Here is a 15,763-nt window from a genome sequence, read left to right on the forward strand (position 1 = left end):
AATTCCTGTCAACAGTCAGACCTCGAACCATTTTTAATTTCAAAAACCCCAATAATTTTTTTAAGTGCGGATTATGTTAATAAATTCATCATTAGCCAAAGGTTTACAAACAGGTTTTACTTCCTTTTATTTTATTCCATATTTCCCTTACAAATTCCAGGCTGTTACAATCAGGATTAAATTCACGTTCACTTTCAAACTGTCTGTAACGGACAGTAATCAATCCCCACTGACTCTGTAACAGGGACACATTCCAGCTCAAACTGTGTAAAAGTTGGGAATCACAGATCATGGATCGATCCTCCGCACAGGCGGGAGTGAGACCAGAACTGGGGGTCCTTCTGTGAAAAGATAAGAGGGACAGAGTGTTCACACTGCTCCCGTTCTGGTCTCTGTCCGAACTCCCATTCTGGGTTGTTACACTGCGGGGAGTCCCGAGTTAATAAACGGATTGACCCACAATAGGAATTGAAAAATAAACTTGAAAAGGGCTTGCGAGAGAATGAGGTGACTGAAATCTGATTCTCATCCCCTAAACAAGCTCTTAATTCTTCGGCAGGCACTGTAAATGGGAAAGAGCGAGAGGAACTGTGTTTGTAGCTTGAATGGCGGGAAATTCAACAGGGGCTCAACATCGAACCGGTCAGTGAAGCTGCTTATGAGAATTCAAAACTAAATCCACAGCTGGAACTGCAAAGGTTCTCAAACACATTTGTTTAGGAAATAATTACAGTAAATAATTACAGTAAATTGAGTCTAAAGGGTGATGCTTGTGCAGCTCTTTCAGCGAGGTTGTGGGCAGCTCTTGAAAGAGCCGTTGTGTTTGGGGTGTTCTGTCAGGACAGCGTGGAGTTTTACTTGGAGCTGGTGTACTCGGTCACCGCCTTTTTCCCTTCCGACACGGCGTGCTTGGCCAGCTCCCCGGGTGTGGATATGTGAACTGGATATATGAAAATAAAGACAGTGAAGTGAACTGAATATATGAAAATGTATAAGCCATGGAAAAATAACTAAGAGAATGTCAGATTGCAAATATTACAACATCAGCACAATTAGCAGAATTGCAAGGTCTCAGTTACTAGTCACGCCAGTAAAATTGTAACATTTAGAAACAATGCCTGAGCTTTAGTAAAAACAGCTCATATAGATGTCGGCTCATGAGTGGACAAAGGAAAGGAGGGATCAAAAGGGATAGGCTGAACTAGGATGTCACTCTAATTGTATCTTGTTATCTTGTACCAAAAAATGTATAACTGTGTGCCTTCACAATGAAAACTTACTTGTCCGTAGGAAGTGTGTACGCTCTATCAAGAGAGTATTCCTTCTGTCTGATAAGTCTCGACCGGTGAGAGAAATAAAGACTGCTTTGTTACAAGCTCCTTTGGTGTTCGCCTCAGTGTATTCACTGAAACAGATTGAAGGAAAAGAATCTAGAAATCAACATTTGGTGTCAGAAGTGGGATCTCAACGGACGACTGCCGAAAACTTGCGAATTAAGAGCCAGACTAGCCTTGGACGAGACGAGGGGAAAGTGGCCACTGGAGTGAGTATGATTTCAATACTGCTCCAGTTTCCCCCGGTTTCAAAAGTCTGAGGAAAGTTTAGCCACTCGCTGGTTCTCAGGTAGTGTCTGAACGAGATCCAGGTCAATCTGGCGAATACCTTCTAAACTTAGGAAATAAGTGTCCAAGTCAGGTGTGACGTCGACCTTGTATATCACTTGGCCCGTCCAGGCACTGATTGGATTTAAACTGCGCGGTGACGTGAAAGCAAATGTCATGTTGGCCTTCATAGAGAGGGGATTTAAGTACAGGGGCAGGGAGGTGTTGCTACAGTTGTACAGGGCCTTGGTGAGGCCACACCTGGAGTATTGTGTACAGTTTTGGTCTCCTAACTTGAGGAAGGACATTCTTGCTATTGAGGGAGGCAGCGAAGATGCACCAGACTGATTCCCGGGATGGTGGGACTGACCTATCAAGAAAGACTGGATCAACTGGGCTTGTATTCACTGGAGTTCAGAAGAATGAGAGGGGACCTCATAGAAACGTTTAAAATTCTGACGGCTTTAGACAGGTTAGATGCAGGAAGAATGTTCCCAATGTTGGGGAAGTCCAGAACCAGGGGTCACAGTCTAAGGATAAGGGGTAAGCCATTTAGGACCGAGATGAGGAAAAACTTCTTCACCCAGAGAGTGGTGAACCTGTGGAATTCTCTACCACAGAAAGTAGTTGAGGCCAATTCACTAAATATATTCAAAAGGGAGTCAGATGAAGTCCTTACTACTCGGGGGATCAAGGGGTATGGCGAGAAAGCAGGAAGGGGGTACTGAAGTTGCATGTTCAGCCATGAACTCATTGAATGGCAGTGCAGGCTAGAAGGGCTGAATGGCCTACTCCTGCACCTAGTTTCTATGTTTTTCTATGTTTCAATCCCATCAATTTTCCTAACACAATTTCCCACCTAATAAGGATATCCTTCAGTTCCTCCTTCTCACTAGACCCACTGTCCCCTAGTATCTTTGGAAGGTTATTTGTATCTTCCTTCGTGAAAACAGAACCTAAGATTGGTTCAATTGGTCTGCCATTTCTTTGTTCCCCACTATAATTTCACCTGCATCTAACTGCAAAGGACCTACGTTTGTCTTTACTAATCTTTTTCTCTTCACATATTTATAGAAACTTTTGCAGTCAGTTTTTATATTCCCTGCAAGCTTCAGCTCATACTCTATTTTCCCCCTCTTAATTAAACCCTTAGTCCTCCTCTGCTGAATTCTAAATTTCTCCCAGTCCTCAGATTTGTTGCTTTTTCTAGCCAATTTATATGCCCCTTCCTTTGCTTTAAACACTATCCTTTATTTCCTTTGTTAGCCAGGGTTGAGCCACCTTCCCAGTTTTATTTTTACTCCAGAATGGGATGTACATTTGCTGAAGTTCATCCATGTGATATTTAAATGTTTGCCATTGCTTATCCACCGTCAACCCTTTTAGTATCGTTTGCTAGTCTATTCTAGCCAATTCACACCTCATACCGTCGAAGTTACCTTTCCTGAAGTTCAGGATCCTGGTTTCCAAATTAACTTTGTCACTCTCCATCTTAATAAGGAATTCTACCATATTATGGTCACTTTTCCTCAAGGGGCCTCGCACAATAAGATTGCTAATTAGTCCCTTCTCATTACACAATACCCAGTCTAGGATGGCCAGCTCCCTGATTGGTTCCTCGACATATTGGTCTAGAAAACCATCCCTAATACACTCCAGGAAATCCTCCTCCACCGCATTGCTACCAGTTAGGTTAGCCCAATCAAAGTGTAGATTAAAGTCGCCCATGATTACTGCTGCACCTTTATTGCACACATCCCTTATTTCTTGCTTGATGCTGTCCCCAACCTCACTACTACTATTTGGTGGTCTATACACAACACCCACTAGTGTTTTCAGCACTTTGGTATTCCGCAGCTCCACCCATACCGATTCCACATCATCCAAGCTAATGTCCTTCCTTACATTTGCATTGATTTCATCTTTAACCAGCAACGCCACCCCGCCTCCTTTTCCTTTTCCTTTCTGTCTATTGAATGTTGAGTTCCCAGCCTTGATCACCCTGGAGCCATGTCTCCGTGATGCCAATCACATCGTATCCGTTAACTGCTATCTGAGCAGTTAATTCATCCACCTTATTCCGAATACTCCTCGCATTGAGGCACAGAGCCTTCAGGCTTGTTTTTTTTTTTAAATACACTTTGCCCCCTTAGAATTTTGCTGTAATGTGGCCCTTTTTGTTTTTTGCTTTGGGTTTCTCTGCCCTCCACTTTTACTATTCTCCTTTCTATATTTTGCTTCTGCCTCCTTTTTATTTCCCTCTGTCTCCCTGCATAGGTTCCCATCCCCCTGCCATATTAGTTTAACTCCTCCCCAACAGCACTAGCAAACATTCCCCCTAGGATATTGGTTCTGGTCCTGCCCAGGTGCAGACCATCCAGTTTGTACTGGTCCCACCTCCCCCAGAACCGCTTCCAATGTCCCAGGAATTTGAATCCCTCCCTTCTGCACCACTCCTCAAGCCATCGGAGTTATCCTGCAATTCCTACTCTGACTAGCACGTGGCACTGGTAGCAATCCTGAGATTACTTTTGAGGTCCTACATTTTAATTTAGCTCCTAGCTCCCTAAATTCGCCTCGTAGGACCTCATCCCGTTTTTTACGTTTGTTATTGGTACCTATATGCACCACGACAACTGGCTGCTCACCCTCCCTTTTCAGAATGTCCTGCACCCGCTCAGAGACATCCTTGACCCAGGAAGGCAACATACCATCCTGCAGTCTCGGTTGCGGCCGCAGAATTGCCTATCTATTCCCCTTACAATTGAATCCCCTATCACTATCGCTCTCCCACTCTTTTTCCTGCCCTCCTGTGCAGCAGAGCCAGCCATGGTGCCATGAACTTGGCTGCTGCTGTTCCCCGCCCCCCCGAGGAGTCATCCCCCTCAATAGTACTCAAAACGGTGTATCTGTTTTGCAGGGGGATGACCGCAGGAGATCCCTGCACTACCTTCCTTGGTCTTCCATTCTCTATCTGGCTGTGGACCTTTTACCTGCGGTAAGAGCAACTCGCTGCACGTGCTATTCACAGCATCGTGGATGCTCCAGAGTGAATCCACCTTCAGCTCCAATTCCGCAACGCGGTCCATCAGGAGCTGGAGGCGGATACACTTTCCGCACACGTAGTCGTCAGGGACACCGGAGGCGTCCCTGATTTCCCACATAGTACAGGAGGAGCATAACACGTGTCCGAGCTCTCCTGCCATGACTTAACCCTTAGATACACTTAAATTGGCAACAACAGTGCTAAAAGTTACTCACTGATATAGAAGAGAAAAAAGAAGAAGGAAAACTACTTACCAATCACCAGCCACTTACCCCCTTGGCTGTGACGTCACCTTTCTATTTCTTTCTTTTTTCCCCTCTCCCTGTAGCTGCACCGACACGCCTTTTGTAGGCCTCTCGCCGACCCTGGACTCACGACTCTCCGACGCACCTACTGACGCCTCTCGCGGCCTTTTATAGGCATGGCAGATGCTGTATAATGTGGATAAATGTGAGGTTATCCACTTTGTGGGCAAAAACACAAAGGCAGATTATCTGAATGGCGGCAGATTAGGAAAAGGGGAGGTGCAGCGAGATCTTGGTGTCATGGTTCATCAGTCATTGAAAGTTGGCATGCAGGTACAGCAGGTGGCGAAGGTTGGCCGTCATCGCTAGGGGATTTGAGTATAGGAGCAGGGAGGTCTTATTGCAGTTGTACAGGGCCTTGGTGAGGCCTCACCTGGAACAGTGTGTTCAGTTTTGGTCTCCTAATCTGAGGAACGACGTTCTTGCTATTGAGGGAGTGCAGCGAAGATTCACCAGACTGATTCCCGGGATGGCTGGACTGACATATGAGGAGAGACTGGATCAACTGGGCCTTTATACACTGGAGTTTAGAAGGATGAGAGGGGATCTCATAGAAACATATAAGATTCTGACGGGACTGGACAGGTTAGATGCAGGAAGAATGTTCCCGATGATGGGGAAGTCCAGAACCAGGGGACATAGTCTTAGGATAAGGGGTAGGCCATTTAGGACTGAGATGAGGAGAAACTTCTTCACTCAGAGTTGTTAACCTGTGGAATTCCCTACCGCAGAGAGTTGTTGATGCCAGTTCATTGGATATATTCAAGAGGGAGTTAGATATGGTCCTTGCGGCTAAAGGGATCAAGGGGTATGGAGAGAAAGCAGGAAAGGGGTAGAGGGAATGATCAGCCATGATCTTATTGAATGGTGGTGCAGGTTCAAAGGGCCGAATGGCCTACTCCTGCACCTATTTTCTCTGTTTCTATGTAATGGACTCTAGCATTTTCCCAGTGACTGATGTTAGGCTAATGGTTTCCTACTTTCTGTCTCCCTCCTTTCTTAAATAGGGGAATTACATTTGCTGTTTTCCAATCCACTGGGACCTCTCCAGGATCCAGGGATTTTTGCAAATGCAGCCACTATCTCAATAGCCACTTCTTTTAATACCATAGGATGCAGGCCATTCGGTCCAGGGGACTTGTCCATCTTGTCACCCTCCTGATAGCCCCTTGATTTACCATGATTGGGATGCTTTTAGTGTCTTCTACAGTGAAGACCGATACAAAATATTTGTTCAAATTCTCTGCCATTTCCCGGTTTCCCATTATTAATTCCCCAGTCTCATCCTCTAAGGGACCAACTTAGCTGCTCTCTTCCTTTTTATATACCTGTAGAATCTCTAACTGTCTCTTTTTATATTTCTTGCAAGTATACTCTCAATCTATCTCCTTTCCCTTTTTTCTTTTTTTTAGTTGTTCCTAATCTTTTGGCCTTCCGCTAATCTTTGCAACATTGTATGCTTTTGTTTTCAATTTGACACCATCCTTTACTTCTTAGTTAGACATGGCTGGTTCACCCTTCTTCAGTCTTTCTTTCTCACTGGAATATATCTTTGCTGAGAGTTATAAAATATCTCCTTAAATGTCTGCCACTGCTTAGCTACCATCTTACCCTTCCTTTGTAATTGCCTTTATTTAAGTTCAGGGCGCTAGTACGAGATCCAAGTTTCTCAGTCTCAAACCGAATTTGAAATTATACCATGTTATGATCACTCTTCCCAAGCGGATCCTTTACTATGAGATCATTAATTAATCCAGTCACATTACATATTACCAGATCTAAAATAGTCTGCTCCCTGGTTGGTTCCACATCCTATTGTTCTAAGAAAACATCCCGAATACACTCTATGAACTCTTCCTTAAGGCTACCTTTGCCAATTTGATTTGTCCAATCAAAATTAAAATAATTTGATTTATATGCTGTCCTGTAGTGTAGCTACTGTTAGAGGGCCTATAGACTGCTCCCACCAGTGATTTCTTTCCCTTATTATTTCTTATCTCCACACAAACTGATTCTACATCTTGATCGTGTGAGATGAAAAGGCTGAAGTGTTTACAACCATCTTCAGCCAGAAATGCCAAGAGGATGATCAATATCAGCCGCCTCCTAAGGAAGCCAGTCTTCAGCCAATTCGATTCACTCCACGTGATGTCAAGCAACGGCTGAATGCATTGGATACAGCAACGGCTATGGGCTCTGACAACATACTGGCTGTTGTGCTGAAGACTTGTGCTCCAGAACTAGCCGCGCCTCTAGCCAAGCTGTTCCAGTACAGCTACAACACTGGCATCTATCAGACGATGTGGAAATCTGCCCAGGTATGTCCTGTCCACAAAAAGCAGGATAAATCCAATCCGGCCAATTACCGCCCCATCAGTCTACTCTCAATCATCAGCAAAGTGATGGAAGGTGTCGTCAACAGTGCTATCAAGCTGCACTTACTCACCATTAACCTGCTCACTGATACCCAGTTTGGGCTCCCCCAGGACCACTTAGCTCCAGACATCATCACAGCCTTGGTCCAAACATGGACAAAAAAGCTGAATTCCAGAGGTGAGGTGAGAGTGACTACCCTCGACATCAAGGCAGCATTTGACCGAGTGTGGCATCTAGGATCCCTAGTAAAACTGAAGTCAATGGGAATCAGGGGAAAACTCTCCACTGGCTGGAATCATACCTAGCACAAAGGAAGGTGGTTGTGGTGGTTGGAGGCCAATCATCACAGCCCCAGGATATCGCTGCAAGAGCTCCTCAGGGCAGTGTCCTAGGCCCAACCATCTTCAGTTGCTTCATCAATGACCTTCCTTTCTTCATAAGGTCAGAAGTGGGGATGTTTGCTGATGACTGCACAGTGTTCAGTTCCATTCACAACTTAAATAATGGAGCAGTTCATACCTGTATACAGCAAGACCTGGGCAACATTCAGGCTTGGGCTGATAAGTGGCAAGTAACATTCACGAACAAAAGTGCCAGGCAATGACTATCTCCAACAAGCGAGAGTCTAACCACTGTCCCATAACATTCAATGGCATTACCATCGCCGAATCTCCTACCATCAACATCCTCGGGGTTACCATTGACCAGAAACTTAACTGGACCAGCCACATAAATACTGTGGCAACAAGAGTAGGTCAGAGGCTGGGTATTCTACGGCGAGTGTCTCACCTCCTGACTCGCCAAAGCCTTTCCACCATCTACAAGGCACAAGTCAGGAGTGTGATGGAATACTCTCCACTTGCCTGGATGGGTGCAACTGTGACAACACTCAAGAAGCTCGACACCATCCAGGACAAAGCAGCCTGCTTGATTGGCACCCCATCCACCACCTTAAACATTCACTCCCTCCATCATTGACGTACCGTGGCTGCAGTGTTTACCAGGTACAAGATGCACTGCAGCAACTCGCCAAGGCTTCTTCGGCAGCACCTCCCAAACCCACGACCTGTACCACCAAGAAGGACAAGGGCAGCAGGCGCATGGGAACACCACCATCTCCACGTTCCCCTCCAAGTCACACACCATCCTGATCTGGAAGCATATCGCCGTTCTTTCATTATCGCTGGGTCAAAATCCTGGAACTTCTTCCCCAACAGTACTATGGGAGTACCATCACCAGATGGACTGCAGCAGTTCAAGTAGGTGGCTCTCCATCATCTTCTCAAGGGCAATTATGGATGGGCAATAAATGCTGGCCTTACCAGCGATGCCCACATCCTGTGAACGAATAAAAAAAGAATCAGAACCATCTGACCTCTCAAGTGGGCGTAAAAGATTCCATGACGTTATTTCGAAGAAGAGAGATCTCTGGTGTCCTGGCTAACATTTATCCCTCAATCAACATCACTAAAACAGAGGCCATGAAAAACATTTTATAAATACAAGTCTTCCTTTAACAACGGAAAAAAGGTTCAAAACTGAAACAATCGGTAACAGGGCATCAATTAGTCTCCCCCATGGAGAAATCAAGGAATCGACTCACTGTATGTAGGAAACACAGCTGATTTATTTGACAGTTATTTGACAGAGGGTGCAGAAAAGATTTACAAGAATGATTCCAGGGATGAGGGACTTCAGTTACATGGATAGACTGGTGAAGCTGGGGTGGTTGTTCTTAGAACAGAGAAGGTTGAGAGGAGATTTGATAAAATCATGAGGGGTCTGGACAGAGTAGAGAGAAAATATTCCCATTAGTAGAAGGGTGGAGAACCAGAGGACACAGATTCAAGGTGATCGGCAAAAGAACCAAAGGCGACATGAGAAAATATTTTTTTTTTACGCAGCGAGTGGTTAGGATCTGGAATGCACAGCCTGAAAGGCTGGTGGAGGCAGATTCAATCGTGGCTTTCAAAAAGTGAATTGGATAAGTATCGGAAATAAAGCATGTGCAGGGCTACGGGGAAAGGGCAGGGAGTGGGACTAGCTGAAGTGCTCTTGCAGAGAGCTGGCAAGGGCTCGACGGTCCGAAAGGCCTCCTTCTGTGCTGTAACCATTCTATGATATCCAGAAAATTAAACTCCAGCCCAGTTATAGGGATTAATTACACCAACGGCAACAAACCCCAACTGTCCGAGTGAACATGGCTCAGACTTGGATGTGATTAACGGCAACAATAACAACAGAGTCCAACCCCCGCAGTCACTTGTGAAGTCGCTGGTGTCTCAGCAGGATGGATAATTGAGTGAATCCCTTCCCACACACGGAGCAGGTGAACGGCCTCTCCCCAGTGTGAATTCGCTGGTGTGTCAGCAGATGGGTTGATCGAGTGAAACCCTTCCCACATTCAGAGCAGATGAACGGCCTCTCCCCAGTGTGAATGCGTTGGTGTGTCAGCAGCTCACATGATCGAGTGAATCCCTTCCCACACGCAGAGCAGGTTGGATAAACAAGTGAATCCCTTCCCACACTCGGAACAGATGAATGGCCTCTCCCCAGTGTGAGTGAGTTGGTGTGTCCGCAGGTTGGATGACTGAGTGAAGCCCTTCTCACACACGGGGCAGGTGAACGGCCTCTCCCCAATGTGAATTCGCTCATGTACCAGCAGGCTGGATGAATAAGTGAATCCTTTCCCACACACGAGGCAGGTGAACAGCCTCTCTCCGTTGTGACTGCAGCGATGAGTTTCCAGCTCAGAGGGACAATTGAATCCCTTCCCACAATCCCCACATTTCCACGGTTTCTCCATGGTGTGGGTGTCCTTGTGTCTCTCCAGGTTGGATGATCAGTTGAAGCCTCAACCACACACAGAGCACGTGTACGGTTTCTCCCCGCTGTGAATAGTGCGATGTTTTTTCAGGCTGTGTAACTGGTTAAAGCTCTTTCCACAGTCAGTGCACTGGAACACTCTCACTCGGGTGTGTGTGTCTCGGTGCTTTACCAGTCACACTAATGTTGAAAATCTTTTCCCACAGACAGAACAGACAAATGTTTCTCCTTCCACATTCAAAGGCTGATGATATACAGGTGAATCGAGTGACTCTGTCAGATCTCGATATGATTGGTTGGAGTTTCCCGTCTGCAAATCCTCCTTTTCTAATATCCTGTAAAAGGAGTTTACAAAAGTCAGCACTGGAAGTGCAGGATAGAAACTGAGGACAGACAATCCTAGTTTCTACGGAACATTCTTTCCTCTCTTGTTCCCCCAAAGCTGTAAATTCCCATCCCACACACTCTCGCTCCTCCTGCTGCTGAAATCCAAAGTCATCGCACCATCTCCATCATTTCTTTCTTCCATCTGCTGTTTTCTCACTCCCTCTTCTCTGGTTGAGTTCAGTTCTACATTCCTAGTGTGCAGACTGAGAATAAATGAGGAATGATTTTCTCTCCTGGTCACTGGGACTCTAAAGCCCCGCCCACCCTCTGCTCCTGTAGCAAGATGGCCGCGCAGGCACCCTGATCCTGTCCAAGAATTTGGCTAGTTACCCCGAGCGGTCGGGTCTATCACCGCGGGTCAAACATGGGGCCTGTGGGCTCGTATTCGGGGCCCGAGGCCTACACCAGGTATTTATGAAGCTGCCCAGCCCACCCAAGGGTCCAATTCCTCCGCTGAGCCCACAAGCTCCTACCGACCCGCGGAACGTCTCTTCCGCCTCAGACCACCTCCACCACTGGCACTGCGCCTGCTCAGAGCACAGCCCGGTCCCACATCTGGGCTCCTGTTGTCATTGATAGAGCACTTTACCCCTGCACGGGGGAATTCTGGCTACAGAAGTAAACTTTGCAACATTTGGTAGTGAAATGGGTTGATTCAGGACAGACAGCAGGGATTATTGCAGGAAATAACACAGTGCAGTGAGAAAGGAAATGCAGGGGATGCTGTGTAGATGGATTGTCAAAAGGTGTTTGATAAGGTGCCGGACAGGAGGCTTGTTGATCAAATTAAGGCTCACGGTATTAAAGGGAGTGGGGCCGCGTGGAAAGGAAGTTGGGTAAAGGGCAGAAAACAGAGAGAAGTGGTTAATAGATGTTCTTCAGACTGGAGGGATGTAAACAGTGGTGTCCCCAGGGTCAGTGTTGGGACCATTGCTCTTAATATAGAGAAATGCTCTGGGCTAAGGTATAAACACATAAGAATTAGAAGCAGGAGTAGGCCATTTGGCCCCTCGACTCTGCTCTGCCATTCAAGACCATACTGATTCATCAACTGATCCACCGCTACGAAAATCAATAATAAGAATAAAACCGGACGGACCACCCGGCATCGACCTCTGCACCGGTTACGGACACGACAACGGCACACCCAGCCCAGTCTTTCCCAACAACATCTGGGGACTTGTGTCAAAATTGGGAGAGATGTCCTAGACTAGTCAAGCAACAGCCTGATATCGTCACACTCACAGAATCATACCTTTCAGCCAATGTCCCAGACTCCTCCATTACCATCCCTGGGTATGTCCTGTCCCACCGTCAGGACAGACCCACCAGGGGTGGCAGCACAGTAGTATACAGTCGGGAGGGTGTGGCCCTGGGACTCCTCAACATTGACTCCGGACCCCATGAAGTCTCGTGGCTCGAGGTCAAGCATGGGCAAGGAAACCTCCTGCTGATTACCACCCACCGCCCTCCCTCAGCTGATGAATCAGTGCTCCTCCATGTTGAACACCACTTGGAAGAAGCACTGAGAGTAGCAAGGTGCACAGAATGTACTCTGGGTGGGGGACTTCAATGTCCATCAAGACTGACTCGGCAGCACCACTACTGACCGAGCTAGCCGAGTCCTGAAGGACATAGCTGCCAGACTGGGCCTGCAGCAGGTGGTGAGAGAACCAACACGAGGGGGAAAACCTAATTGCGTCCATCCCTTCGGAAAGGGCCCGAGAGTGGGAGCAGTGGTAAGCCTACAAAGGGCGTGAGTCAGCCGAGCAGCGGGACTTCGGAAAGGGCACAGAGTGGGAGCAGCGGTAAGCCTACAAAGGGCGTGAGTCAGCCGAGCAGCGGGACTTCGGAAAGGGCACAGAGTGGGAGCAGCGGTAAGCCTACAAAGGGCGTGAGTCAGCCGAGCAGACAGCCGAAACAGCACCAAGTGACCTGGGAGGGTAAGAAGTAAAAAGATTCAAAGTGTGATATCACAGGAAAGCAGGGAAGTGATTGGTTAGTCAGTTTTTCTCGGGCATTGGTTTAAATTAAGAGCTGGGATTAAAAATCTAAACTTTCAAAACGTGAAAACTTAATTAAATCCATTCCAGATGGCAGGGCAGGCGATGTGTTACTGCTGCTACATGTCGGAGCTGGTTGACCCCATTGAGGTCCACGGCGACCACATCTGCAGTAAGTGTTGGCTGCTCGAGGAACTTCGGCTCCGCGTTGATGAGCTGGAGTCCGAGCTGCAGACACTGCGACACATCAGGGAGGGGGAGACTTACCTGGACGCTGTGTTCCAGGAGGCTGTCACACCTCTTAGATTAATTCATTCAAATTTGGTCCGTGGTCAGGGACAGGAGGGTGTGACTATGAGCGAGGCAGCTGTGGGGACCCAGAAGGTAGTGATGGAGGAGCCTCGGCCCTTGCAATTGTCCAACAGGTACGAGATTCTTGCTCCCTGTTTGGACGAGGGCAGGGACTGCAGGGAGGATGAGCAAACTGACCACAGCGCCGTGGTACAGGAGGCCATTCAATGGGGGGAGTAAAAATAAATGTTGCAGTGGTAGGAAAGAGTATAGTTAGGGGGATAGATACTGTTCTCTGCAGCCGAGAGCGGGAGTCCCGAAGGCTGTGTTGCCTGCCCGGAGCCAAGGTTAAGGACATCTCCTCTGGGCTGGAGAGTGGGAGGGGGGAAGATCCAGTTGTCGTGGTCCATGTAGGGACCAATGACATTGAAAGAACAAAGAAAGAGGTTCTGCTGAGAGATTTTGAGCAGCTAGGGGCTAAATTAAAAAGCAGAACCACAAAGGCAATAATCTCTGGATTACTACCCGAGCCACGAGAAAATTTGCATAGGGTAAATAAGATCAGAGAGATGGACATGTGGCTCAAAGACTGGTGTGGGAGAAATAGGTTTTGGTTCATGGGGCACTGGCACCAGTACTGGGGGGGGGTGGAGGGTTCAGGTGTGCGGAAATTTAAAAAGTCAAAGAGCAAGTAGAAGGCAATAGAGCAGGGTAGCGGTGGGGGAAATGATAACCAGACTGTGACAGGAAGGGACAGAATGTATAAAATAAGAGTGCAACAGAAAGTAGGGTCAAAGCAGGGAAAAATGGTAAAAAGACAAAATTAAAAGCTCTTTATCTGAATGCACGCAACATTCGTAACAAGATAGATGAGTTGACGGCACAAATAGATACAAGTGGGTATGATCTGATAGCCATTTCTGAAACGTGGTTGCAAGGTGACCAAGGCTGGGAACTGAATATTCAGGGGTATTTAACAATTCAGAAGGATAGACAGAAAGGAAAAGGTGAGGTAGCTCTGTTAATAAAGGATGAGATCAGTGCAGTAGTGAGAAATGATATTGGCTCAGAAGATCAAGATGTAGAATCAGTTTGAGTGGAGATAAGAAATAATAAGGGGAAGAAGTCACTGGTGGACGTAGTCCATAGGCCCCCTAACAGTAGCTACACTGTTGGACGGAGTATAAATCAAGAAATAATGGAGGCTTGTAAGAAAGGTACGGCAATAATCATGGGCGACTTTAATCTTTATATTGATTAGACAAATCAAATTGGCCAAGGTAGACTTGAGGAAGAGTTTATAAGAGTGTATCTGGGATGGTATCCTTGAACAGTAAGTTGAAGAAACCAATCAGGGAGCAGGCTATCTTAGATCTGGTACTGTGTAATGAGACAAGATTAATAAATTATCTCATAGTAAAGGATCCTCTCGGAAAAAGTGATCATAACATGGTTGAATTTCAAATTCAGTTGGAGAGTGAGAAAGTCAGATCTCAAACCAGTGCCCTGATTCTAAATAAAGGCGACTACAAAGGTATGAAAGCAGAACTGGGGATGTTCGCTGATGACTGCACAGTATTCAGTTCCATTCGAAACTCCTCAGATAATGGAGCAGTCCATGCCCGCTTGCAGCAAGACCTGGACAACATTCAGACTTGGACTGATAAGTGGCAAGTAACATTCGTGCCACACGAGTGCCTGACAATGACTATATCCAACAAGTGAGAGTCTAACCACTGCCCCTTAACATTCAATGGCATTACCATCGCCGAATCCCCTACCATCAACATCCTGGGGGTCACCATTGACCAGAAACTTAACTGGACCAGCCACATAAATACTGTGACAACAAGAGCAGGTCAGAGGCTGGGTATTCTGCAGCAAGTGGGTCATCTCCTGACTCCCCAAAGCCTTTCCATTATCTACAAGACACAAGCCAGGAGTGTGATGGAATACTCTCCACTTGCCTGGATGAGTGCAGCTCCAACAACACTCAAGAAGCTCGACACCATCCAGGACAAAGCAGCCCGCTTGATTGGCACCTCATCCACCACCTTAAACATCCACTCCCTCCACCATTGGCATACCGTGGCTGCAGTGTGTACCATCTACAAGATGCACTGCAGCAACTCACCAAGGCTTCTTCAGCAGCACCTCCCAACCCCGCGACCTTTAACATCGAGAAGGACAAGGGCAGCAAGCGCATGGGAACACCACCACCTCCACGTTCCCCTCCAAGTCATACACCATCCTGACTTGAATGCATATCGCCATTCCTTCATCGTCGTGAGGTCAAATTCCTGGAACTCCCTCCCTATCAGCACTGTGGCACTACCATCACCACACGGACTGCAGCAGTTCATGAAGGTGGCTTACCACCATCTTCTCAAGGGCAATTAGGGATGGGCAATAAATGCTGGCCTTGCCAGCGACGCCTGCATCCCGTGAACGTATAAAAAAAAAAGTTGGCTTAAGTCAACTGGGAAAATAGATTAAAGTGTAAGACAGTTGAGAAGCCGTGACAGACAATAAAGGAGATATTTCATAACTCAACAAAAATATATTTCAGTGAGAAGGAATGATTTTAAGCGAAGGGAGAACCATCCGTGGCTAACGAAGGAAGTAAAGGATGGTATCAATTTGAAAACAATGTCATACAAAGTGGCCAAGATCAGTGGGAGGCCGGAGTATTGGCAAATTTTTTTAAAACAGCAAATGATGACTAAAGAAATAATAGAGAGGGAAGATAGATTATGAGAGTAAACTAGCAAACAATATAAAAAAGATAGTATGAGCTGCTACAGGTATGTAAAAAGGATAGGGTAACTAAAGTAAATGTTGTCCCTTAGAGGATGAGACTGGGGAATTAATAATGGGGAACAGGGAAATGGCAGAGACTTTGAACAAATAATTTGTATCAGTCTTCAC

The 15,763-nt window shown here is 46.6% G+C and overlaps 1 protein-coding gene across 15 annotated transcripts in view; it reads right to left on the reverse strand.

Annotated features, from left to right (window-relative positions):
- Positions 1-15,763, reverse strand: part of LOC139252394 (zinc finger protein 239-like) — a 281,958-nt gene that overhangs the window by 249,519 nt on the left and 16,676 nt on the right. For 2 of the 15 annotated variants that reach the window (XR_011591453.1, XR_011591454.1), the window contains exons 4-6: positions 4,920-5,078; positions 1,281-1,405; positions 126-940 (exon numbers count right to left, since the gene is read on the reverse strand). The exons of 8 other annotated variants lie outside the window; for them this stretch is intronic. The gene's annotated coding sequence lies outside the window, so the exon portion shown is untranslated. Of the gene's footprint in view, positions 1-125; positions 941-1,280; positions 1,406-4,901; positions 5,079-7,640; positions 10,490-15,763 lie in introns of those variants that run through there. 5 more of the 15 variants (XR_011591455.1, XR_011591456.1, XR_011591460.1 and 2 more) reach the window with 5 other exon arrangements.

This window comes from Pristiophorus japonicus, unplaced genomic scaffold (assembly GCF_044704955.1).
Source record: "Pristiophorus japonicus isolate sPriJap1 unplaced genomic scaffold, sPriJap1.hap1 HAP1_SCAFFOLD_464, whole genome shotgun sequence".
NCBI classification, from domain to species: domain Eukaryota; kingdom Metazoa; phylum Chordata; class Chondrichthyes; family Pristiophoridae; genus Pristiophorus; species Pristiophorus japonicus.